The sequence below is a fragment of the Urocitellus parryii genome, chromosome 1 (genome assembly GCF_045843805.1).
Source record: "Urocitellus parryii isolate mUroPar1 chromosome 1, mUroPar1.hap1, whole genome shotgun sequence".
In the NCBI taxonomy this organism is placed as follows: domain Eukaryota; kingdom Metazoa; phylum Chordata; class Mammalia; order Rodentia; family Sciuridae; genus Urocitellus; species Urocitellus parryii.
This window is the reverse complement of record NC_135531.1, coordinates 206,930,248-206,956,019: the sequence shown is the minus strand read 5'-3', so window position 1 is coordinate 206,956,019 and position 25,772 is coordinate 206,930,248. Positions and strand designations below refer to the sequence as shown.

General features: G+C 38.5%; 1 protein-coding gene and 1 long non-coding RNA gene across 6 annotated transcripts in view; one reads left to right on the top strand and one right to left on the bottom strand.

Annotated features, from left to right (window-relative positions):
- Cacnb4 (calcium voltage-gated channel auxiliary subunit beta 4) overlaps positions 1-25,772 on the top strand; it is a 241,663-nt gene that overhangs the window by 133,525 nt on the left and 82,366 nt on the right. The gene's annotated exons all lie outside the window — the stretch shown is intronic.
- LOC113182704 (uncharacterized) overlaps positions 19,295-25,772 on the bottom strand; it is a 140,867-nt gene continuing 134,389 nt past the window's right edge. For all 3 annotated transcript variants that reach the window (XR_013344285.1, XR_013344286.1, XR_003300785.2), the window contains one exon: positions 19,295-19,981. This is a non-coding gene — a long non-coding RNA (uncharacterized LOC113182704). The remainder of the gene's footprint in view (positions 19,982-25,772) is intronic.

Here is a 25,772-nt window from a genome sequence, read left to right as displayed (position 1 = left end):
ACAATCAATATCAGAACATTTTCTCATTTCCCAAAGGAAACTCATATCTATTAGTAGTCACTCCCCATTTCCCCAATTTCCCCCAATTTTCCTAGCCTGTCTCTATTTGCTTATTCGGGACATTTCAAATATACAGAATCACAGAGTTTCCTTTTGTGACTGGCTTCTTTCACTTAGCATACTGTTTTCAGTATTCAGCTGTATTGCAGCATGTGTCAGCATTTCATTTCTTTTTATTGCCAAATAATATTGCATTTTATGGATATATCACCTTTTTTTTTTAACCTGTTCATCTGTTTCATCTATTGTGGATACTTGGGTTGTTTCCAAGTTTTGATTGTTTTAAATAATGCTACCTTGAACATTTGTGTACAAGTCCTTATGTATATGTGGACCTTCTTTTTGTCTGTCACATTATAATGTAAGTCAATTTTAATAACTCAAGATATATTGAATCCTGCCCCAATGACCTATGTGGCTATCTCTTAGCTAATTCTATGTAATTTTACTTTAGTCAGTGTGACCCTCTCACAGCTATGTGAGTAAACAATGCTATCTCAAGTCCAAGAACTGTGGACACCATTTCCCCACTTTGGGAAGCTCCTCTTCACCCATATCCCCTTTAAAGACTTTGCACTGTGCAAAGCCCAACCTTATTTTACTTCTTTCAGGTGACTCTTGTCAACTTCTGAATTTGACCCACTAACCTCCTCCAACCTCCGTGGCTCCTTCACTGTTCTATGTGTCTGCATCTCATCTCTACAAATAAGAGACAATAGAAGGCAAGAATCAAGTCCTACTGGTCTTTTGTGCTTCCCTTTCCCATCCCCAACTGTGAGCGTAGAGACATGAATAGAAAAACATATTGCACAATGACATTCAACAACTTAAGAGTTGAGTAAGTGAGTGAAAGCTGTAGTTCTGGGATGTGGATGTTCTCGGGACTGGCTTGCACCAACCAGGGAGGGAATGATAAGGGTCATCAATTAAACCAGGTACAGCTCCAATATTGTGAGGGACACATTTGAAAAGTTGCTGACTGGAAAACAATGGAAAAACATTCTCTGTGTAAAGTCACATCTCAGCGACATCCACACCAGGATTATATTATCAGAACTCACCCAAGTTGTCCTGGCTGTGTTGTGCTGAAGACTGGAACATTTGTTCTTGATACAGCACAAACTTTTTATGTTAGCTTGGGAGGAGGGCAATGAACTTGTTTTATGTTAAAGTAGGTGGTATCAGATTTGATCTGAAAAAAATTCACACCCAGGCCTCTTAAGAGCTTTTAAAATGTATTAAATAAAGCAGTAGAAAGTTAAAAAAAAGAAAAAGAAAAAAAGAGTTGCTGACTGGTCACAGAAAATGCTGAAAGGCATTTGTTTAGAAACAATCTTGTCTATACATCATATATTCTCTTCATTTCTTCTTACTTGTTAGCATTTGCAAGAATATGTTCAGGGACATTGTCTTGAAAATAAGATCCTTGCAATTTCCTCTTTTATTTCTGAACTAAAATCACAATTTAGCAACTGTATTATTATCAGACCCATTGTGTCTGTGATAGTTACATCCAAAATCTCTGATTTCACAAACAAGGTCAGTTCTTAGAATGAGCCACACACAAATGAATCTTCTCATGTTAATATCAAAAGCCACATGGGAACAAAACAAAAATTAACAGGAAATCAGGTAGAAAGTTATAACAATTTGAACTAGAATGAAGATATTTTTAGTTTTTCTGATACTTGGCAATGAAATTTTTACCCATTTCTTTATAAAACCAGATATTTTCCTGTGGATGAAAGAATTAAAGAAATAATCCTAGTTTGTTTTTTTATGAGCTATTTATAAATAGTTCCATGGATGATTCTACCTAGATAAAAATGCTCTATTAATTTATAGCTTTAATTTTTGTGTGATGTTGAAAAGAACTTAGGACAAAGACAGTCTCTGTTGGTCACTGCTACCCTACTGGAGAATGGAGGGCTTGCTGAGGAGTCTAGAGAAGGTGTATATCACAGTGAAGTTGAGGTTGTTACTTAAGGGCCCCTCCAATTTCCTTTGTCACAGTGGTAGTAGGTAGAGAAATGGCATGTCCCTTTAATTGGAAGTTATCCTTGAATCTTCAGGTCCTTCATCTTAAGACATTCATATGCAATATGTTAATGTAGTTGTTCAAAAACAATTTGTCATGAAGTCATCTGAGCTTTGTAAATTAACCCTAGATCTATCTCTTGATGACCTTTGTAGAGGGCCAATACATACATTAGTCAAAATGTTACTAAAGAAATTGTTTACAGATACACTGCTTTCTGAGCATCTCAATATTACTGAGTACCATTTCCAACATCATGCTAAGGGTGACAATTCTTATAAGAGTAATAGGAATAGAAGATGTTCTTAGCCTGAAAATTTTTGGAGTTAAGTCATGAGGACCAGATCATGCATGTGAAACAAGGAGGAGCAAAGAATGATGACATGGGCTTTATGTTTGCAAATATAACTTAATTACCAATGCTTTCCATTTACCCACTGGATTTGACAAATTATTTACTTCCTTGAGAATTTCCTTATCAGTAAAATGTGGATGATAATGTCCTTGCTTGGTGATCATGGTAATGAAATCAGTGTAGATAACATATGTCAAGAGCTAAATGAAATTCTTGGTGTGTAGTAGTTTGATAATTTTTAGATATTATCATTAATGATTGAAAAACAGCGGAGGGTGTTTGCAGTTGGGTTCATAGCTCCAGGGAATTGGGAATTATAAAGAGATTTGGAGGCATGAATTAGGCTGTATGAAATGACATACAAGTAAAAAAATATTAAGCCTGACTAATGTAACTACCATAATAGTTACCATCAATGGAGGGCCCAAATGGCTCTAAGTGGCTCATGTGGATTGGCTCTAAGGGTTAATTTTCACAGTGACCTTATGATGCATATACTTTCATCATCCATTTTCTAGGCATTAAAAATACTACCCGATTGGTCCACATTCACAAAGCTAGTAAATGGTGGCACCAGAATTTGAACCCAAGTGTCTGACTCCAAAGCCTCTTCCTAAAACAGGGAAACAAGGGGTTGATGTGGCCAGAAAGGAGAGCAGGGCAGATCAAATGGAAAAGGAGAACAAAAACAGAAGGAATAAACCAGGTATTGGCAGACTAATGAGGATAGGGTAGGAGGGTCCACTGCCTCTCCACAGGGAGCTTCCTTTGCACTGGAGGAATCCTGGGAACATAGTGGTCTCCTATGATCACATCCATTCTCTGTGTTTGTTCCTGCTGCTGCTGCTGGAGTCTCTTAATGTGCATTTCCTCATAAGGGCAGAATCTTCTATCAGCTGAGTGGTCTCTAATTTTGTTAAGTTTGGTGCAGAAATTGCATTCCAAACACCCCACCTAATATTCATTTTCTTCTTGTTAGACGTCCCCTGTCTCCACTTCTCCACAAGTCTTTCACTTGCTTTTTCATGTTTTTATTTGGTCTGGTCAGGGTGCTTGAAGCCTGTGCTAGCAAAAAGCAATGGCAAATCCAGAGACTGTTTTTCATCCTTCTAGCACAATTCCCTTAAACTTACCTCTCATTCCCAGGAATATAAATGTTTCAAATGTTAATAAGTAAATAGTGCCAGAGTATGATCCAGTACATCAACAAACACACTTTCTGCTCAGCTGACATTTCCCCCTGTAGCAATCATTCTCTGATGAAGGAATCAGGGCATGGATTTGCATTCGGGTGCAAGCTCCTGTCTCCTTCTGGGGCAGCCTCTAAGTCCTAGATTAGCTGCTTGTGAGGTCCCTTCATTGGAGCCTGTGGAATTCTAACGCAGGTTATTAGTCATTTTAAATATACCTCAGGCACATTTCCACTTCCCTTTTACTTTCCTTTTAAAGTCTGGGAAACAGGATCCATTTTGCTGCCCTCCCTGGAGATCGCCTGTCTCTGGAGGTGAGTGGTAAAGGAATGGGTAAAAGAGGAGGCCCAGAGGTACAGGGGGACCTGCAGAGATCTTTTCCAGCCTGTACTTAGTTTTGTCTGTTTGTCTGTCTTAGAGCTATCCAAGAATGGTCTGTTTTACAGAAAAGATGACCCAGAGAATCCAATTTCCAGCTGTCTCTTCCAAATTCTCATTACCAATAAAGGCTTACCACGAACCAGAGAATTTCAGGGACATTCTGTATGTTACTTGTGCGGCACACAGGTGGGACATGGCTGGTGTCCATTATGATTAATTGCTTATTTCATGGTTTATTCTGATTAGTTGGTATTTGTATCACACCATTTATCAAATAATTTCATGGTACTCTGAACTATTCTGAATATAGGGTATATTTTTATTCTCCTAAAAACAGATGAGGTGGTGGTATTATTCTATTTTACAAATGAGGAAACTGAGGCAGAGAGAGGTTAAATGGCTTCTGTTCAGTCACAATTCTGTGGCAGAACTGGTGTGTATTTATACCCAGAGCCTCCAGGCCTTTCTATTATGCATTGCTACGTTCTAATCCTTGTAAAAATCTCTTTTCAGTTCTCGGTGCACCTAAGGAATGTCTTGCAGCTTTATTCACTAGGCAAGGTCTCTGAGAAAGCCTCCTTCTCCAAGTCTGGAGGTGGGAGGTTTAATCAGCTTCCTTGTGCATAGTGCTCCAGCCTCCTCATTAGTCTTTTCTGTTAGGAAAAAAAACGGGCGCGTCATGGCAGTCCATCATGTGTATCACTGCAGTCCACAGGCATCTCTTGCGCTCTTTGGTTGAAACCTTGTCTGGCCTGCCTCTGCAAAAGGACCTAAGTTTTTTCCTCGTGCTTCCCTCTCGCCTGTATCTCATCTTGTTGCCCTGGTTTATTGACATGTCTCATTCTCTTAAACGATCAGATTCCATCACTCCAAGGAGTAAACCGAAACCTATTCACACCTGACCTCTCTGATCCTGCCAGCTCTTCTTAACTCAGCATCCTTGACAGGAATTGGAAAACGTGGGCATCTGTGGCTGTGTGCCAACTGTCTAGGGTTCCTCCAGCCAATGCCAGCCTTTAACACTCAGTCTTCAGGAGATTGGTTGGAGGGGAAGTGAGTTAGAGAAAGAGGAGGGAGAAATTGGGTTATTAGGTTTCTTAATGTTCAAAAATTGAGGGAAAATTCATATACCTGAGAGTAGTCATTTCAAAGTGAGCAAATTCAGTGGCATTTAGTCCATTCAAAATGTGTGATCACCTCTATCTAGTTTTAAAGCATTTTATCAAATAAACCATTCTATCCATTAAGCAGTTATTCCCCACTCCCCTCTTTTTTTTTTTTTTCCCTCTTGGCCGCTATCAATTTGCTTTCTGCTTCTATGGATTCACCTGTTCTGAATATTCATATACATGGAAATCACATAATATGTGTCTTTTTTTGTCTCTGACTTTTGCATAGTGTAACATTTTTGAGGTTCATCCATTTATAGTACTTGTCAGTGCTTCCTTTTTATGACCAAATGAATAATGTCCACTGTGTGGAGATGCCACCTTCATCCACTGATGAAGATCTGGGCTGTTTCTACCTTTTGGTTATTGAGAACAGTACTGCTGGGAATAGTCACATACAGGTATTTGTTGGGGTACTGTTTTTGCTTATAATGGGGATATACTTAGGAGTGGATGGCTAGGAAATATGGTGATTCTAATAAGCTTTTAAGAAACCACCAAAAGATTTTCCACAGGAACTGAAGCATGGGTCATTACGTTGAATAGAGATTTTAAAAATATTATTGTATTTTTTTATACCTTTATTTTATTTATTTATTTTGATGTGGTGCTGAGGATGAAACCCAGTGCCTCACCTATGTTAGGCAAGTGCTCTACCACTGAGCTATAACCACAGCCCCTTAGTAGAGATTTTTAGGGTAGACACTATGAAGACAAGCAAGCACCTATGATTCTGTCTCTACACAAAGTCTATTCCTCTTGGAACATGATTAATAATGTCCCTTAGGATGCCTTCTAGAGGCCATTATTGAGCCATAAAAATATGGCTGTGGATCCATGTTGGAGCAGAGTTTTATTAAGTAACCCCTGTCTATCTATCTCCCACTGGGATTATTAAAATAACTTCTTCTTTGGTCTCTCTCTGTCTGGCCTTGTCATTTTCCATTCCTTCCTTTGGAGTGGTTTATCTCAGAATAATCTTTTAAAAATGCAAATCTAATCTTTTTATTTACCCGTATGAAATCTTTGAATGGTTCAGCATGGCTTTCAGATTCCACTGTAGATGCTTTTCCTTGGCACATCAGGGCTTTGACATGTCTTAGCCTTTCCTGAGGGCTCTAGCCTCAGTTTCTCCCTCTTCACCAACTTGTAGGTACCTAAGTGGGTCACATTCCTTCATTCCTTCCTGCCTTTTCCCCCTTGACCTCCTTTGTCTACAAAACTGAACGTTTCAAGGCTCAACTCAACACCATCTGCTGCCAGAAGACCCTCATGATTCTCTAGTCTGAACTTTTGGTCCTCTTTGTATTTTAACTTCTTGTTTACTTCTCTATATTTTTCACTCCATAATGGCAAGGATTTATTACTCTATTTAGTTCATCTTGTGTCTCAAACACCTACAACGGTGCTTGGCAAAAAGATTCTCAAAATAGGTGTTGGCTGAATGAGCATCACCCTCTTAGGTTGCGATGGCATTTCTCATTTTCCTGCTAACTGGGAGGTAATAGGTAACCAGTAATGTTAGTTGGATGAAAGAAAGGGTGGAAGGGAAGAAGAAGGGGCGAAGAAGGAGGGAGGAACAGAGGAAGACAGAGGAGAAGGAGAGATGAGAGGAGAAGAAAGCAGAAGAGGCAAATAAAAAGACAAAAGTAAAAAGTGAGGGAGAAAAGATGGACTGCAAATGAAGAAAGCAAGAAATAGATACCAGTGGCACGAAGCTTCAAAAATATGAAGTTTTGTTCATCCTATGCCTCAGAAACTTATTACATTAAAGCAGGAGCTTGCATATTGTAAGTGTGAAGAGAGAAAAGCTGGAGTGAAGGTGGAAGCTTGGAATGAGTGTCTCCCCTCCCCCACCCCATTCCCCACATTCTGCTCCGTGACCAGGGGAAGGGTACCCTGAGGATACAGGATGCTTGGCAAGAATAGCTGCTTCCGGTACATCTGTCATTTTAGTTTGTTTTTTGAGATCACCAGGTTGGAGCACAAAAAGAGACATGCAAAATTGAAGTGGGAGTGGCTGTCTTCTTCCCTCTGTTTAACAGCACATGTTATATGATTTGCACCTTTGTGAGCATATGCTGGGTGATGTGCTGCCTTTGGTTGCAGCTAAACAGGAAAGACTCTAAGAAATTCTGGCCTTGGGTGAGGAAGCTTTCTAAAGTCAGATCTCTAAGAGAAAAATGACACCAGGTTTGTCCCTAGTTTCTCATAAGGAATTTTTAAGAACCAATTCAAATGCAATAGATGTACGAAAGACCTATTGCTTTGTGCATGCCTCAAATTGAAAGCCCAAGCAAATCTCCAAATGAGTTGTTGCCTCCTTGAGGCCTGAACTCCTCAGTAGAGCACCAGAAAGCAGTCTCGGCCAAGAAAAGGTCCTCAATATGCTACTTTTGCACTCCTTGGTTTGCCTTTCTTCTCTTTTTAAGGCTACTGCTGATTGTTTCTGTAAACTAGGGATTCTCAGCCAACAAACTGGTATCTTATAATAGGGATCAAAATCAGATCTCATCTGTTTCCTTATTTGGTTTCGTGCTGGGGCAGGTGCCTACAAAAAGTGCTGGTGGGCTCAGTAGGTAAGTAGAGCTGGCAGTGCCCACTCCCATTACAAGCCTCATTACAGACCCAGAGGACCTCACAGCTCTTTGCAAATCCAAGGGAGCCTTGAAGTGAATGTTTCCAGAAGCACTTTTGGCAAGTGCATAGATGTTCTCAGGACCACTTGGGACTTGTTTCTAAAGTTATTTAGTTTATGCTTGCTCCAGAATTCCTGCAGCAGCAATTCTCAAGGTGTGGTCCCCAGGGAACTGCAGTGGAATCCTGTGGAAAGCTGGTTAGGAAGGTGGTTTCTGGTACCCTATTCAGGACTCTACCAGGGGCAGCAGGGAGCCCATTCTTTGATAAGCCCCCCAGGTGAGATCCAGAACCACAGTCTTTGCAGCTTTGCAGAGCTGCAGATCCTGAGACAAGCAGGCTCTAGACATCTCTGTTTACATGCCTGTGCAGCCTATTTTGTGTTCTCTCACCTGGGTGACCCGGTGGTCCAGGATGACATGCCCACGGGTGCAGCACCTGCTGCTGGCCATAGAAGGCTCTTCTGGAGATATGATTTAATCCCCTCTCAGCTGGGCTGCTTTTTCTGTTGACTGCTCTTTTTTTTTTTTTTGCATTGGCCATACACACAATGTTTTTCATCCGGTGTCTCTCCTTGGGGGACTGGACTGAAATCAAATCTCAGGCTGGGAGCACATGTCACACCAGGATTTATGGCACCGGACAAAAGGATTTACTCAGATTTTGTTTTTAAAGGGCTCAGAATTACCACAGTCCTTCAGAGTCATAATCTTCCTTCTATAGAAGAGAGTCTCACAAGCCTGGGCGAGTATCCTTCACCTATGGATGGTTTCTGATAAAACCACAAGGCACGGGCAGTGCATCTCTTTCTCTTCTCCCTGTTGGGCATTCTGGCCCCCTTTCCATCTTGGTGTGCCAGATTTCTAATGACCTGCTGGAGCTCTTGTTGTTTAAGATACAACCTGAAGCTCCGATCTTTTTTTGACTGCTGATTGCCCAGCAGAACTTAGCTGTCCTGTGGCTCTTGTCCTCAGAATTTCACTAGCTATGTGGATGATCTCATTATAAAGCATTAAGGAATGCTAATGGTTTAAAGTGCACACTAACATTTGCATCTCAGTAACAACCTCCAGAGGAGAAAGTGATGTAGGAATTTGAGGCCCCTTAAGGTGACCACCATCTGGGTTTGACGGGAACTATCATGTGCCTTGGGAGACACTCCTTCCCAGGCAAGCCGGGAATTCCCGCTGAAGAGCCATTTTATAATAATAGCAATAGCAGCAGTAGCAGTGACAGTAATAATAACAACTAATGTTTAACATGGTGCCTTGTGCCAAGTGCTATTCTAACTTCTTTGTATATATTAACTCATCTGTTCCTCTCAACAACCCTATGGCATACGACATACCTGCCCAAGTTCATGCAGCAGAGTAGATCTTCTGGAATTCCATAAATTAGCAGCCATGTGCCTGCCTGTTCTACCTCTGTATCAGGACACCCCGAAATTTTATTCCTGTAGTTCTTGGATAAAATTGTCTTCAAAACAATTTTCCATTATCCCATGTAGCTTTCCTTTCAATGTATTTTCAGATTAGTGGTAAAGTTGAAAAATAATTTCAGCAAACAAATACATGGGGGCATCTTCAGAAGATTCCTTGGTGCTTGCAATCTGGGTATTATAATTTGGATCTGGAATGTCCCCCAAACACTCGTGTTGAAAGCGTGGTCTCCAATACAGCAGTGCTCAGAGGTGGGGCTTTTAGGAAGTGATTGAATCACAAGGGTTCTATTCTCATCAATGGATTGATCCCATGATCCCACCTACTTCACCCCAAAATTTGTTCTTTCCTAAGATTTATTTAAAACCTTAATCTTGTTCTCTTATGTTCATCAATGAATGGGTTCATAACTGAATGGACTGTTGGGAGATGACACGGAAACTGTAGTAGGCGGGGCCTAGTGGAGGAAGTAAGTCACTGGGTCATGCCCTCAAAGGGTGTATTATCTTGTTCCTGGCCCCTTCCTCTCTCCAACCCTCTTTGATTCTCACTGCTACAAGGTGAGCAGCTTTACTTCACCATGATCTTCCACCATGACATGTTGCCTGAGTACAGAACTAGAAACAATGGAGCAAGCTGACCATGGACTGAAACCTCAGAAGCCATGAGCCCAAACAAATCTTTCCTCCTTCAAGTTGTTTTTCTCTAGTATTTTGTCAGAGCAATGGAAAGCTGACTAGTACATTGGGTTTCTTTTTCAATAAATATTGAACTTAGTCTCAGTGAGTGATTGAGACACCAGGTAAAGATATTAAACGTTGCTCAAGTTATTGAAGCAAGATATAAAGTAGACCCATTATCTGTGTAATAGTCAACAGATAGTCAGACTTCCCTATCAAATACCACAGACTAGGTGGCTTAAATAACAGAATTGTATGTTTTCACAGTTCTTGAGGTTGTAATTCCAAGGTAAAGGTGTCAGTTGGGTTGGCTTCTGGTGAGGCTTCTTTCTTCATCTTGCAGACAGCACCTTCTCACTGTGTCCTCACATAGCTTTTTTTTTGCATATGCATGCATGTGTGAGTGTCTGTGAGTGTGTGTGTTTCTGTGTATGTATGTGCAGCCACACACACAAATGTCTCTTCCTCTTGTAAGGACTAATCCTATTGGAGCAGGGCCCCACCCTTTTGACCTCATTTTATTTCCCTTAGAAGGCCCTCTACCCAGAGCCAGTCACGTTAGAAGTTAGGACTAGCTTCAACATAATGAATTTTGGAGAGACACAATTCAGCCCATAACAATCTGGATGGCAGAACTCCCTGCTTCAGGGTTTAGTACCATCACTGGTGTGCCTCATGAGTGAAGAAGGGTGATTATATGACTCCTTAAATGGTTAATTCTGTATGTTAAACTGATAAAATATTGCCATTTTATGAAAAATGTGGCATAGTCTTAACTTGGATCCATCTTGTTTATGCTTAGGTTCTCCAAATCCACTAGTCAGACTATGGGTGGTGGTGGTGGTTTTGAGCGTGTTCGTGTATGTGCACATATGTGAGTCTCGCTGGAACTTACAGCCATGTAACATAAAGTGATTAGAGTGGCACAAAATTCCACAGGGAGCAGAGCTATTGTGGAGTGCCAAAAACAAGTGGCCCCTCTGTAGTAAACTACTTCTTCCATTATTAGTTTTCTTGAGACAACAGATCTAAGACTTCAAGAACAGCTATTTGGTACAATGGCTCCCCCTTCCTAGATCTTTTGCTATGGTTTGGTTGTAGTTTGAGTGTATCCCCCAGGGTTCATGTATTGGAGGCTTGGTCCTCACTGTGGCAGGGTTAGGAGGTGGTGGACCTATAAGAACTGGAGCCTAATGGCAGGTTACTGAGGGTGCTGTCCTTGGAAGGGAGGGAGTAAGTTCTGGGATCTCTGAATTCATTTCAACAGAAGGTTGTTATAAAAAGGTCCAGACTGGCCTCCTGTCCTCACACTGACTTCTCTCTGATGCTGTGATCTCTGTTTTTCAATTGTCCCCGCCATTGCGATTCCATCTACCATTGGCCTTCACCAGAGCCAAACTAATGCTGACACCATGCCCCTAAACCTTTAGAACTTTGTGCTAAAGAAGTCATTTATTTTAAAGTTGTCCAACCTTCAGGTATTTCATCATAGTAACAGAAATGGACTAGTAAACTTTCCTTTACTGGTTTTCATGAGATTTGCTCTTCAGAGTCTTCTAATCCTGTGATCCCTCCTACATCACCTCTGAATCCCCAACACCTATTCTTTTTTAGATTTTAGACCTTTATCTTGTTCTCATCGATTCTTCCTCCAGTGGCTCCTTTATTTCAGTTTCAACCATCCAATTTATTCTAATAAATCTTAAATATTTTACTCTATCTTTGATTGACCATCTGGTCTCTAGTACCATGTCTCCAATGGCTTACTAGATGTTTCCTCATGAGAATCTTACCTCTTCTGTTCTGGTATCCTGAATAAGATTATATCACTAGTCTATTCCCTATAAGTGGCTGATGACTAAATCCTCGAGTCTTTTCTCATGTTATGTATTATGACATTTCCTTCTCATATCTGTTAATTATTGTCCAACTCAGGCCTTCTTTTCTCACAACAGGTTTACTGCCACAAACCCATTTATGACTTCCTGGGTTCCATTCCTTTTCCTTCTCTATTTCATATGCTTTTGCTAGAACTGTATTCACATGTAACTTTTATCATGTCCATTCCACTTTTTAATCACTTTTTCAGAAAGCCCTTTTTCAAGTACAGGTAAAATGAGGGACTCTACAATTATCTAGTGGACTTCGTTCTTCCCTTTTTCGTTTTCTATCCTTTAAAGATTTGCACATGGTTACAAGTTTTTTTCTTCCCCAAATGATACATGAACACATTCTTCAAATGATTCTCAGAAGTTCCTTTCCTGTGGGTAATTCTCTTCTGGAAGTTTTCTTGTCTAATAGAGTTTCTTCTAAGGTGAGGAATGGAACCCCACATTTCTGTGAAGGGTGAGATTGATATGAGCTTTATAGCCAACAATCCATTTTAATTAATATTTGTGTTACTTTTAAGTCATGCCTCTCATGACTATACTTGGGTAGTGTTTTTGTTTTCTCATAAGCTAATTTATCTATATTAAATATAATCTTGTTTAATTTGGCCATTATTTCAACTAGAAGAATTCTTTTTTGGATCTTCCATCTGTTATCCTATGTGTGAATGTTCTCTCCCAATGTCATGGTCAACCCTCAATTTGAATGATGTCATTTATGTTTTCAGTTGAGTTTTTGACCATGACAATTCGGACACATCGCGGATCCAGGAGCACAGTACTAGATAGTAGGATCCTATGATTGTTCAGGCACGTGAGAATCTAGCTATGTATCATACCATTTGCATTTCTGCCTCTTCTGAAAAATTCTTGATGAATTTGAGATAGCATTGAGTTCACAGAAGTGTACTTAGATCAGGGTTGATCCCTTGCTGTCCATGATAGAGTGACTTTAGTGCAGGTTTTTATTCTTTCTGTCTAAATTTTTTTCCATCTTTTCTTATAGTCATAATGTTCTCAGGACAGTTCTACCTCCTCCAAGAAGCCAGCACTGCCTTCTCTCCCTTAATTCCAAGCATTAATTTTTAGTATAGAATACAAATTAACATTTAACCTTCAGGTGCTTTGCATTCTTTGTACATTGCTTGGTATTGTGAATGTGCCAAGAGTGAAGAAGTGCACGCTCGGTGAATGACTGTTGGATGGACGTTAAGTCTTGCCATCTGGATCGGACCAAAACCATAATTTCCTTGAGGAGAGTTGCTAGTCTAATAATTTTTTTTAGAGAGAGGGGGAGAGAGAGAATTTTTAAATATTTATATTTTTAGTTTTTGGTGGACACAACATCTTTATTTTATTTTTATGTGGTGTTGAGGATCGAACCCAGTGCCTTGCGCATGCCAGGCGAGCGCGCTACCTCTTGAGCCACATCCCCGGCCCCTAGTCTAATAGTTTTCTTCACTTTTTTTTTATCAAGGTAAAATTCATAGCCTAAAATTAGTGATTTTTAAAATGAACAGTAAATTGCTTCTAGTTGTTTTAAACTCCTGCACAATGCATGGCATAGACCTGGGCACACAAAGGTACTCAAATAGACATTTGCTAACAGTGACCGATATGTTAATCTATCGGTTTCCTCCATAAGTGCATGGTGACTAATAACTAATTACTCATATCCTTTGAAGCGGATTTACAAACATAGCTAGTGTTTTATTTTTGGAAACTCTTAAGTTGTGGACTGAAGGAAGCCTTATTCTAAAAGTATTAGATTCTCCCATGCTATTATTTGAGAGACAAAGAGCTCTTCTGGATGAGCAAATAGCACTTAGAAAGTATATTTCCATTTAGTAGCTCCAAAGTACTCTGCTTCAGATGTCTTTCTAGCTAATTTTGTCTGCCTAAGAGTGCTACAGTGATGGTGACAATAATGAAACAATATATTAATATGTTTTTGTTCCAAGATCCTTTATAACACTACTACCACTTGGCAAAGGTATTTTATTTGCACTTTAGAGAATTAATGGCATTTAGCTGTCCCTTGTATTTCTTGATGCCTTATAGTTGACAACAGACCTGGTATAAGTAACCTTTGTATTAGTGAAACAAAATACCTGAGATAATCAACTTATCAGGAGGAAAGGTTTATTTTGGCCCATGGTTTCAGAGGTTACAGTCCATGGTTGATTGGCCCCATAGTTTTGGCACATTGTGGCGGAAGCATGTGGCAGAGGCGACCTGTTTATTTCATAGCCAGAATGAAAGAGAGAGGAAGAGACTAACATCCTACTGTCCCCTTCAGGGGCACACCCCAACTAGGGTGTTGCTCATCCTACTAGGCTTCATCTCTTACAGGTTTCTACAATCTTGCATTAATGCCAAGCTGAGGACCGAATCTTTAACACTTGTTCCAGATTTTCTCATCAAGGATTCAGTGATTCAGGTGGTGCTAGTGTTGCCTCCATTGTACACATGCAGAAATTGATGTCCAGATATGATAAATTACTTGCCCAAGTTCAGCAGGTAATAAATATTGAGACTTAAATTCAGGTCTAGACTTCCCATGTCTTTGGATGTACCAAAAAAACTCCAAGCACTCAGACTTGTCCCATATCCCAAGACATCAGTGGTCAGAGCCTCAGCCTTCTATTTTGGAATGCTGTTTTGGAGAGACAGTTTTAGAAGGAACTGTCTAGTCCCTCAACACTTAACCCCTTCCTACATTTCACCTTCACTCATGCCATTTCTCTCTTCTGGTACAACTTACATATTTCCTGTCTAAATCCTACTCAGATCCAAAGGTTCCCGTTTGGGGAGATTTTAGAAGGCCTCTGTGTCATGATTTGGTTTGAGGTCAGCACCTTGCCTTTCGCATGTCTCAGATGTAGAACAAGAACTCAGAACACAGTTATTCTAGAAATGTATCATTAGCTGAAAAAAAAAAAAAAGCTGTCTTTAAAGAAAATTTGAGTCTTTTGCTAAGGAATGCACTGTCTGCTTCTGTGCACATGTTAACACTACCAAGCTCTGGTTTCCTCTGCCTTACCCCTTTAGCATTTTCTTTTGATTCCCAAGGGCACTTCCTTCTCTCATCCAGAACCACTACTATAAAATATGCATTTTGCCTTTCAACGCTGGTATTTCTGATGCAAGTTTCAAAAATAAATAAATAAATAAATAAAAACTATTTTGGAAATCAAAACTGAATGCACATTCTTTTTTTTTTTCCCTCCCCACATTGGCTGTTTGGATGCTAGTGTTAAATGCCTTTAAGGCAATTCGGATGCTGCTGAGAGGAAGGGTCTCCACCAAGAAATAGCAAAAATGAAAAGCCAAAATATTCATATCTTGCAACAGTTTAGTACACCAGCTTATTTTGATTGTCACAGGGGGAATCTTGGGACATACATAGGGGAAGCATCATATCTGTTTTCCTTGGGGAAATGAGATGTGAGATCTGACGAAGGACCCAAAGCTGATAGAATCTAAGTCTCCTGGCTATTAATGCCACTTTCCTTTCAACAGGGAACAGTGCCCGTTCTATGCTTTGACTTTTCCCACTGTATTTACCACAGGATCAGGCATTTGTGTCTGTGTTTGCTACTATGCTATCCTGTCTTTCTCCAGATGCAAGGGAATTCCAGATTAAGCTTATTTTTTTGTGTGTGGGGTATTCGGGGGAAGGACAGCAAGAAAAAGAATAGTAGCTCAATCTTGTTCGTACTTCAAATATCTGGTTTGACTTTAAAAAACTCTTTTATTCTCGCGGATATTCTGGTATCCAGATAACATACTGATGCGAGAAGAAAGATCTTACTTCTAGACATCCAACCCAAGGTAAAAGTAGAAATGAATGAATTTCCAAGTACCAGTGATATCCTGTGTCCTTTCATACACAGGCAGAGCAGGATTTATTTCTTCCTAGTTCCACCCTCAGATACAAAGCCACTCTGGAAAGTCCCAGATGAGCAATGGGAACTTTTACTGGAGAGGGTTTTATATAACCAATCACATGCTAATTAAGTTGGGTCCAAGATTTTAAAAATGTTCTATTTCATATTGCTTCTAAAAAGCACCGCAAGTATATATGGCTAGAGAGGAAGAAATAAAGTTCAGAACAGTTTTAATAGATACTCCATACTTTTTACATAGGCAGGGACATTCAGCATATCTCTGTGTCTGCTGGACAAAATTGCCATGGTTGGTCATGTGGCTGAATTAGCACATTAATATGCCCTCAGAGAGGACCTCTGACAAGACTTTTACCCTCCTTATTAGCTCACATTTGCTGAGAATGTGCTAGAATTTCTGTAAGTCAAAAACCAATGTTTTTATTATTCATCATTTCTGGTACATAAAATACTCAGGGGGCACAAGAATTGTCCTCAGGTATTTGAATGACTGTCATTTGTAGAAGGTGTCTAACTTATTCTGGGAGAACTCAAAGTATGGGGTTAGGATCAGTGGCTAGAAGTCTCAGGGAGGCAGAATTTTATAAAACAAAAGAATCAAAGGTCAGAATTCCCTGACAATTGAATGCATGCAGTCCCTTGCCCTGCAGATAGATGTTTTAAATACAGACTGAAGATCCCTTGGCATTTGCCATATAGATGGAATTCAATTCTTAATTTGGCAAATGAACTGACTATATGCTAAGATGCCCTCCAACCTTGAAATTATGAGATCATATGTGTCAGTAAGAAATCAGAGTTTGGAATTTGATCATTGGATCAGTAGCCATTTATCAGTCATCAAATATGGCATTGTGACATAAGATTCCATTGTTCCATTACTAATTCTGGAAGTCACTATATATCCACTGTCTATAGAAAAGGGGACCACAAGCAACCCTTGGCTGAACATGTCCCCAAATACAGATGCAGAGATGATGCATTGGTTTCTTTGAAAGCTTTCAGATTTTTCCTCTGATTTCTGTTCTGGTACACTCCAATATTCTTCTTCTTCATGATATGCAGAAGTACATAGCAAATAAAAATTAACTGAGAAAGGTTTCCTTTCTTTAAGGAGAATTTGACAGCCCAGATCCCTCTCTGTACCTCCACCTTTATCTCCAGCTCTTAACTACTTGGTAACTGGGAAGTCATCTCTGAATTGATAGCAGGAAAAGGCTCAATGTCGTGCCTCTCCTAGAGATCTTTGCTTTTTCATGGGGAATTCTAGATGATCAAAGAAAAATGAAGCAAAATGTTTACAAATTGGAAAAATTACTTACTAATTGTAGATCCTGACCCTGGAACTGGCAGACAAAGATCTGGGGGACAGGGAGAGTGTAAGGGAGAAGAGCCTTCCTGGCCTACAGATCATTTTCTAACCTAGTCACTTACAAGGCGAACTCGGATCAGAATTCACTGAAATGTGTTAATTTCAATGGTTTCCAAACAGGCATGTGGAGTAGAATTTATTTGTTGCAGAAACTGGGTTGAAAGGTAAATTGTGCCTTTTCCATGACTACCACACGTCTCTCCTGAGAAGGCCTCCTCTGATCCCTACACAAACACATCTTATTCAGTGAGACATATAAAGATACCAAATGTATTCTCATGACATGGCCTCCATAAATCAACTGAAGCATCTTCAGTGATTTATGCTCTGAGAGCCCAGAGAACATTTATAATCCTGGAACATAGGAGGGCTTTTTGAGGTTTCTAGTGGTAGTTATTCTGGTTCATGTTAGACCAAATCACATGTCTGCAGGGAAAGAATCTAATTTATACCTGATGATGTAATAGACATCTTGTTTCCCTAATGAGAGGTGGTCAAGCCCCAACCTACCCAACCCTGAACTCCTGAGAGAGAAAGATGAAAGGAGGAGGCAGCTCTCACTGTTTAGAGTCAGATCTGCTCTTCAAAAGGCTGCTTTTCATCTGTGAAGGAGCTACTTGGTATACAAATGACAAAGGTGTAAAATGTCCTAGGACATTACAGGCATAAAACACGTTAATTCCTCTACAGAGCTGAAATTAACTGAAAGGATTTAAAATAATCTCACAGCACAGCCCTTAGACTCTTGCTATTCTTTGTTGGGTGGGAAGCATTTAAGCAAAGTTGTTTGCACAAAATTTCTTTGGAGGTCTTTGGATAAGATTCCCCCAAGAGTGGCAAAAGCAGAATGTACTGTGATCCCTGAATGTTCCTGTGAGTCTAAATATGACTTTTTCTTGCAAGAAAGCCACAATCCTCTGGGTAGTAAGCAGAGTTGGCTTCAGGAATTCTTCAGTCAAGGATTACTAACTGCATGCTGTTTGAACTTTGGCTCCTTGGAAAATTAACGTGGGCTTTCTGGCATTCTGCTGTGTACATTTCCTTTTCAGAGCATAGAGAAAGTCATGAAGCGCACTGCACTCTCCGACTTTAATTTGTTGTAGACCAGATTGCTTAATTGACTAAATCTGAAGGTAGAGTTGGTATAGTTGTTTGGGTTTATTCATCTTGTTTTGGAGAGCTGGCTTAAGAGTTTTTCTGTGAGCACTTCACAACTTGGATCCAAACTAGCTTAGGAGTTTGAAAAGAAGGTAGACTTACTTACATGGAAAATCATAGTAAAAGGATAGTAACAGTCTTTCAAAACAGCAAATTCAGAGCTCCTTTTTCTAAGTACTTTGTATTTCTTGAACTTGTTTTTGAAAAGTTAGTATTTCTGTTGAATAAAAGAATGTATCTTACTATGAAAAATATCTAACAGCCTAATCAACACCATCTCTTCAAATCTTGTCACCATTTTCATGTCTATGTCAATGTCACATATTTGATAATGTGTAATAAAATATTATGAATATAAATAACTTGAATTTTCTTGAGTTAATTCAGCATCCACATGAAAACAAAGTGGATTTTTATCCATATATGAATTTGTAACAGTATATTACAGGTACTATAATGATCATTTTCAAAATTTGTTAACACTAACATAGTTTGCTTCACAAAGTTTAGACAACCAGGTCTTATTTAAGATACTCTGATGTTAAAACAGGACAGTCTCTACAAATCAAAAGTCAAAGCATAAATTATACAAATTCAGAAGCATTGCATTAAACTATGTAATAATTGCCATTAATTCAGCCTCATGTGAAGTGCCTTGATGCATAGCCTCACCTTTATTGCAGAAATCCATTATGGTATACATTGTTGTTGCCCTGTTATGAATTAAGAAACAGTCTTAGTGAGTCCAGTACCCAAGGGTAAAGCTGGTATGTAGCAGAGGCTAGGACTTAAACCAAGGTCCCTGATTCTAAAACCTTTCACTCTACAGTATAAGATCTCTCCCTCCATCTGCACAAGAAAGCATTCTTTCCCACTGTACAGTACCATCCAAATGAAGTCATTATTTCAAAATTCTAGTAATTTTGAGAGTTCTAACTTAATTGGCCAATAATGAAACATTTATCTTTCACCCACCTGTGATGTTTCAGGTGAGTTCTGTGAAGGTAGATGGTCCTTTATTAACTACATGAAGGAGATCATCTCTGATATCTTTATTCTGAAAGCATGAAGCAAGTATGTGTGGCATGTTCACAGTGGAAGTGTATGTGCAGTCATAACATATTAATCATCAGTTAGCATACATGGAAAGAATAAATAAGGGTTTTAATTGAGTCTCACCTCTACATTCTTCTGGTCCTTGGCTAAGCTTCTTATGTCTTTGAATCTTCATTAAGCAAAATAAATAAATTAAAACAGTACCTCTGAAGCATCTAGCACAGTGTCTGGTACCTGGTTGACTGAAAATAAAGCACTCTGCCATACTTGGCTTATTTTATTCTTCCAAACACCTGTGACCTCAGCTGAATCTATAGCTGGGCATAGTCATAGCCTGCCTTGCTTGTTGGCGGCCTCTAAATCTGACACCAAGTAGCCACATTTGCTTCTTTAGCTATTTTTTTCACATTTTGAAAATTTACAAGGTATATATGACAAAGGAAGAGGGCAGAATGTTTGTGATTCCCCATAGGAAACATTCTTTTTTTATTTCACCTCCAGGATCAAATGGTGGGGACGATAGCCTTGAGTTCTGATTGTTCAACCCACAAAGCAAATCTTTCCCTGAGGGGCAGAAAACTTGGTTTCCTCTGCATCTTCCAAAATTCATGCATGTTCAGTGGTTCCTTCCTCCTCAGCCACCGTACTCCTATATTCAGAATAGAAAAGGAGTATTATCTTCCTCAGGGCTTCAGATTCTATAGTTGTGAGATTACAGAGTTCATATTCCACATCCGTTCCTGCATTATCAGCTCTGGTCATTGAAATTTCATAAATTGGATTGCTATGTATAAGGAATAACTGCCTTACCCATAATTGAAAAAAAAAAAAACGACCTTTTTTCTTCATTCTAGTTGCTCTAATTGTGACCTTATAATTTTTTTAAAAAAACACCTCAAAAGATATAGAATTGGATTTTGAGTGCCAATACCACCTGATTGAAAAACAAAAATGTTGCATGCCTATCCTTTACTAACCATGGTGCCACGTTCTGTGCAGCAAGCCTGAGTAGCAGCAGTGAGGTGTAGTGGTTGAGAAAGGACTTGGTGTTGAACAGACTCAAATCCTAGTTATAGATCTTATCCTATAGCTGTTTGATGTTGCATACTTTGTTCAGTCTTTTTGAGCCTCAGTTTCCCTGTCTCTACAAAGGAGAATGATGATAACAATGTAACTAACGATCTCAAAGCTTATGGTGGGTTTATATAAACTAATGTGTGCAAAACACAATGTTTAATACTTGTTAAGTAATAAAAAATACTCAGTATTATCATAAAATGGAACATAGGGACTGGGATGTAGCTCAGTGGTAGAGCACTTGCCTAGCACACATGAGGCCATGTGTTTAATCCTCAGTGTTATCAGAAATAAAATAAAAAATAAAGTGAGATGTGGTCAAGGTGCCTTACTATCCTTTGAAGGAATAGCATGTGTCCATAGGACAACTGGAGGCTATAATCCTTTTATTAGCATACTACTTGTGTAAAATATATGATAAGGCTAACATCGAGACGCTGAGAATTCTAGTTTATCTTCTTAGGTATTAACTTCTTGGGACTGTTCTAACCAAGTACCACCAAATGGGTAGCTTAGAAAACAAATTGATTTTCTTCCAGTTCTAGAGAATAGTAGTCCAAACACAAGGTATCAACAGAGCTATCTGTGTTCCCTTTGAAACTTAGAAGGGAAGGATCCTTCCTTCTTCCAGCTTCAGATAACCTAAGTGTATATTGGCTTGTAGCAACATAATGGCATTCTTTTGGTGTCTCTTCCTGTCATCTTCCCTCTAGTGTGCAAATTTCCCCTTTCTATGATTACAATGGCTATATGTAATTAATGACCTTATTTTAACTTGATTACTATAAAAACTCTATTTCCAAATAAGACCAAATTCAGGGGTATGGAGGGACTAGAATTTCAACCAATTTTCAGGGGACATAATTCAACTCATAGCCAACATGTATTCTCAAATGTTGTCTATAACCTTGAGCTCTGCTGGTGATGTTCCTTCACTCTTTTGGTATTTACCAACTCTTATTAATTCGATGTTTCAGAATTTTGGGGACATGCTTCATCTGTAGCCTTCAGATTTGATAGAAATTTTTCATTCTGGTATAGATTCTTTTTTTTTAAAGATGTACACTTATTCGATGACCTATGTTACTGTCTTCTTAAAGTGCCCCCTTTATTTTATACTTTTAAAATTGAAAAATAATATGTGCTTATTATAACAACTCAGTAATATATAAAAGAAAAGCTAGCTACCTCTTCCTTGCTTTCTTCCATTTTCATCCTCTCCAATATTAAACCAATAGCATGGTGTCTGTCCTTTATGTTTTTTTTTTTTTCCCTGCTCAACCGTGTGCAAATATACCTTGTCATTTTGGGGTTGTTTATTTTTACAGAAAATGAGATTGTATCATATTCATTACCTTTCGTGTTTCTGGGTCAACAGAGAAAAAGAGCTGTTTCTTTTTTTAATAGTTGCATAATGTATGGGTATACTACAGTTTATTTTCAATTGTTCACTTACCAATGGAAATTTAGATTGCTATTTTTCCATTTCAAGCTGTAATGAATTTTGAGCAGAGGCAAAACTCATCCCTTTGTTTTCCTACTGTGCAACTTGAACAATTATTATTTTTAAACCCAAAATTTAAGTTCTTAACAGATACAGGAATATCCTGAGGCTTTCATGGCATAATAAAAGAGCTGGCCCACCCATTGACACTTTCTCATCTTATGCCCTTATTGGTTAAGTGACAAAGAGGGAGCCAGAAACCAAGTGGGGAAGCTTCCAAATCTGATTTGGAAGCTTCTTTGAGCCCTTAATTTAATGATGCTTGAGTTTTACTAATTTGACATCGCCATGTTGCTTTTGTAAGTCTGAAAATAGACTTCATGTGTCAATTTATTACACGGGTTATTGCCTGTTAGACCGGACAAACAGGCTCTTCAGGGTTTAGGTTGTCTACAGAAATGTCAGTGACAGGCTCCTATTCATCATGATCTAGCTACTAGTTAGCATCATTCATATAAACTCATTCTATTTTTAGGGCAAACCCAGAGCAGATTCCTTATCTATTTTTGAGCAGTAGCCAGTTAGTCCATGTAGTGACCTGAGATAAACTGAGAGTTTAACTGCAGGAAATGAGTGTATAGGTTTATGTATTTTAACTGATGTAAAAATAGTGACTGAAATAGGGAAGGAGGGAGCATGGCTTACTTGGATATAGTACTGTTATTTTCTTGTAAGCCCATAGTAAATATAAACAAACCTCAAATGGCATAGAAGGGAATAAAATGTCAAGTGAAAATCTGGAGTTCCATAATCTAATCCCCAGAGGTGGCTGCTAACCCATCCTATTTTCAAGATGTATTGTTAAGTGAGAAAACAAAAGTTCTAGAACATTATGCATAGTATACTGCTGTATGTATTGTGTGTTGATCTGTAATATTGTGTATGTATGTGTGTGTATATATATATATATATACACACACACTATGTGTAAAGGTACACTTGTATATGCACACACATGTATATTTAAAAAGAAATTAGTCTAAAAATAAAAAGGTATATAATGTTCTGGAACTTTTCATTTTCACTAAACAATACATGTTCAGCATATTATCACTAAACATAGATCTACTCTATTCTTATCAGCTCTGCCTACCAATCCTGTTGGGTTGTTCCATAATGTTTTACCAGTCCCCCACTGATGGCACTCATGCAGATTTTAGTGTTTTGATATTACAACTAATATTACAAATAACATATTTATAGGACTATCTTTGTGCAGTTATACATATTAAGTTTTAGATTGCTGGATGCACAAAAAAACAAATAACCCAATCAGCAAATGGGACAAGGACCTGAACAGACACTTCTCAGAAGATGATAAACAATTAATCAACAAATATATGAAAAAGTGTTCATCATTTCTAGCAATTAGAGAAATGCAAATCAAAACTACTCTAAGATATCATCTCACTCCAGTCAGAATGGCAGCAATTATGAAGACAAACAACAATAAGTGTTGTCGAGGATGTGGGGAAAAAGGCACACTCATACATTGCTGGTGGGACTACAGATTGCTGCAGCCAATATGGAAAGCAGTATGGAGAGTCCTTGGAAAGCTGGGAATGGAACCACCATTTGATCAAGCTATCTCTTTCCTCAGTCTATACCCCAAAGACTTAAAAACAGCTTACTACAGGGACACAGTCATATCAATGTTTATAGCAGCACAATTCACAATAGCTAAACTGTGGAGCCAACCTAGATGTCCTTCAGAAGATGAATGGAAAAAAAAATATGGCATATGTACACAATGGAATTTTACTCAGCAATAAAAGAGAATAAAATCATGGCATTTGCAGGTAAATGGACGGTGTTGGATAAGATAATGCTAAGTGAAATTAGCCAATCCCCCAAAACAAATGCCGAATGTTTTCTCTGATATAAGGAGGCTGACTCATAGTGGGGTAGGGAGGGGGAGCATGGGAGGAATAAATGAATTCTAGATAGATTGCTGGGTGCAATAGCACACACCTGTAATTCTACCTATTCAGGAGGCTGATACAGGAGAGTCACTAGAACCAAGGAGTTTGAGGCCAGCCTGGGCAACATAGTGAGACCCCACCTTTTTTTTAAAAAATTATACTGACCAATACATGTATAATTGTTATAACTTCTGTGATTTGGATCATGCTTCAATACTCACATAAAAAATTTAAATTTGTATATAGTTTATTCTGTCATGATTTTTTTTTAGTTTTCTTCTCATTTAAGACTCTGATCTATATGAACATTTTGGAGGTATAACAAAGTAGGAATTAACTGTAACCTGTCCCTCCAGAGCCAACCAGCCATCCTAACATCAGTCTTAATAATAATCACCATCTCCCTGCCCCACCCTGACTTTGAAGGACTTCATTACCATATTCAGAATACCCATATACATTTAGGATCATCTGAAATGTGTATTTATTTTCATTTTTTCCATTTATATGTTACCATCCAACTGTTTCACAGCTCTCTAATACATTTTGAAATTTAGTAGAGTTAGTTTCTCTGTCCAATTTTTTTCCTGACAGTTTTCCTGGTCTTTATCATGAATTTATTTTCCATATAAATTTAGGTATGTTTTTGTTAATTTTCACTCCAAAGAATTATATTCACATTTTGATTATGATTACTTTTATTTTATGTTATTTTTGGCACTGAGGATTGAACCCATTGATGCTCTGCTACTGAGCTTCATCCTCAGCCCTTATTCTTATTATTCTTTTTATTACAAGATAGGGTCTCACTAAGTTGCTCAGGCTAGCCTTGACCCTACAATCCTCCTGCCTCAGCCTCCAGAGTTGCTGGGATTACAGGTGTGCTATCCCACCCGGCTAAAATGGCAGCTTCATAAATATCTAGTCCTCTCAGGATAAAGCATGGCCTTCTTTTCAGTTCTTTTATAATCATCAATGAAGATTTGTGTTTTTCTTCACACAGGACCCAAAAACTGCTTATTTCCCCACAAGAATTCTTCCTATTTTTTTAAAATCATAAATGGGTAGGGAGTTTTCCTTTTAGTTATCTACTGGATTGTTACTTGTTAAAAGGAAAACTATTGGCTATACTATGTATGTGAACAATTTACTCAATTCTTGACTTAATTCTTAACAGTTTTTCAGTTGATTGTCTTGAGGTTCCCAGGTATAAAGTTTGTTATATGCAAATAATGGTAATTGTTGCCTCTTCTTTTCCATTATGAATATTTATTTTCCATCTTAATACATTATTTGTGTACTGTTATAAAATAAAGACAGTAGTATCTTTTGTTTTCTACATCACATAAGTTAACATTTTCAAACCACAGGTAACAACCTACATGTGGGTCATTAAGCTTATACATTGTATTATTATCAGAAGTTTTAAAAATCACATAAAATAGAATAAAAATACAGCATTACATACAGTAAGCATTATGAATCTTATGTTCCAGATTGTATGTGTATGTGTGTGTGTTTGTTTACCAGATCATAGCTAAAATCAATTTCTTACTGCAGATTACAGCAAAAAAGTTTGAAGTATATGTATATAAGTGTTTTCTTTCTGGAACTTACAAATCCTTTTCCTTTGGCAATTGGAGGACATCCCTCTCTCTTGGCTCCTATTAAGTAGGAGGAAGAACTGCAAATTCACAACTTCATTTTCTACCTACCTTTCTGACCACTTAGGTAACTCAGTTTTTTCAAGGAAGTAAAAATAGGTGAGATGTAATCAGAACACAGTCCCTTGAAGGTTACCTCACCTGTCATTTATAGACTGCCAACCAAGCACAGAGGGGTGTTGTAGAAGGGCTAGGAGTAAAAGTCATGGTGCTTATCTTCGTGGGGCTGCTTTCAGTTCTGTTCCTTTATGCTTATTCAGATACTTACATTTA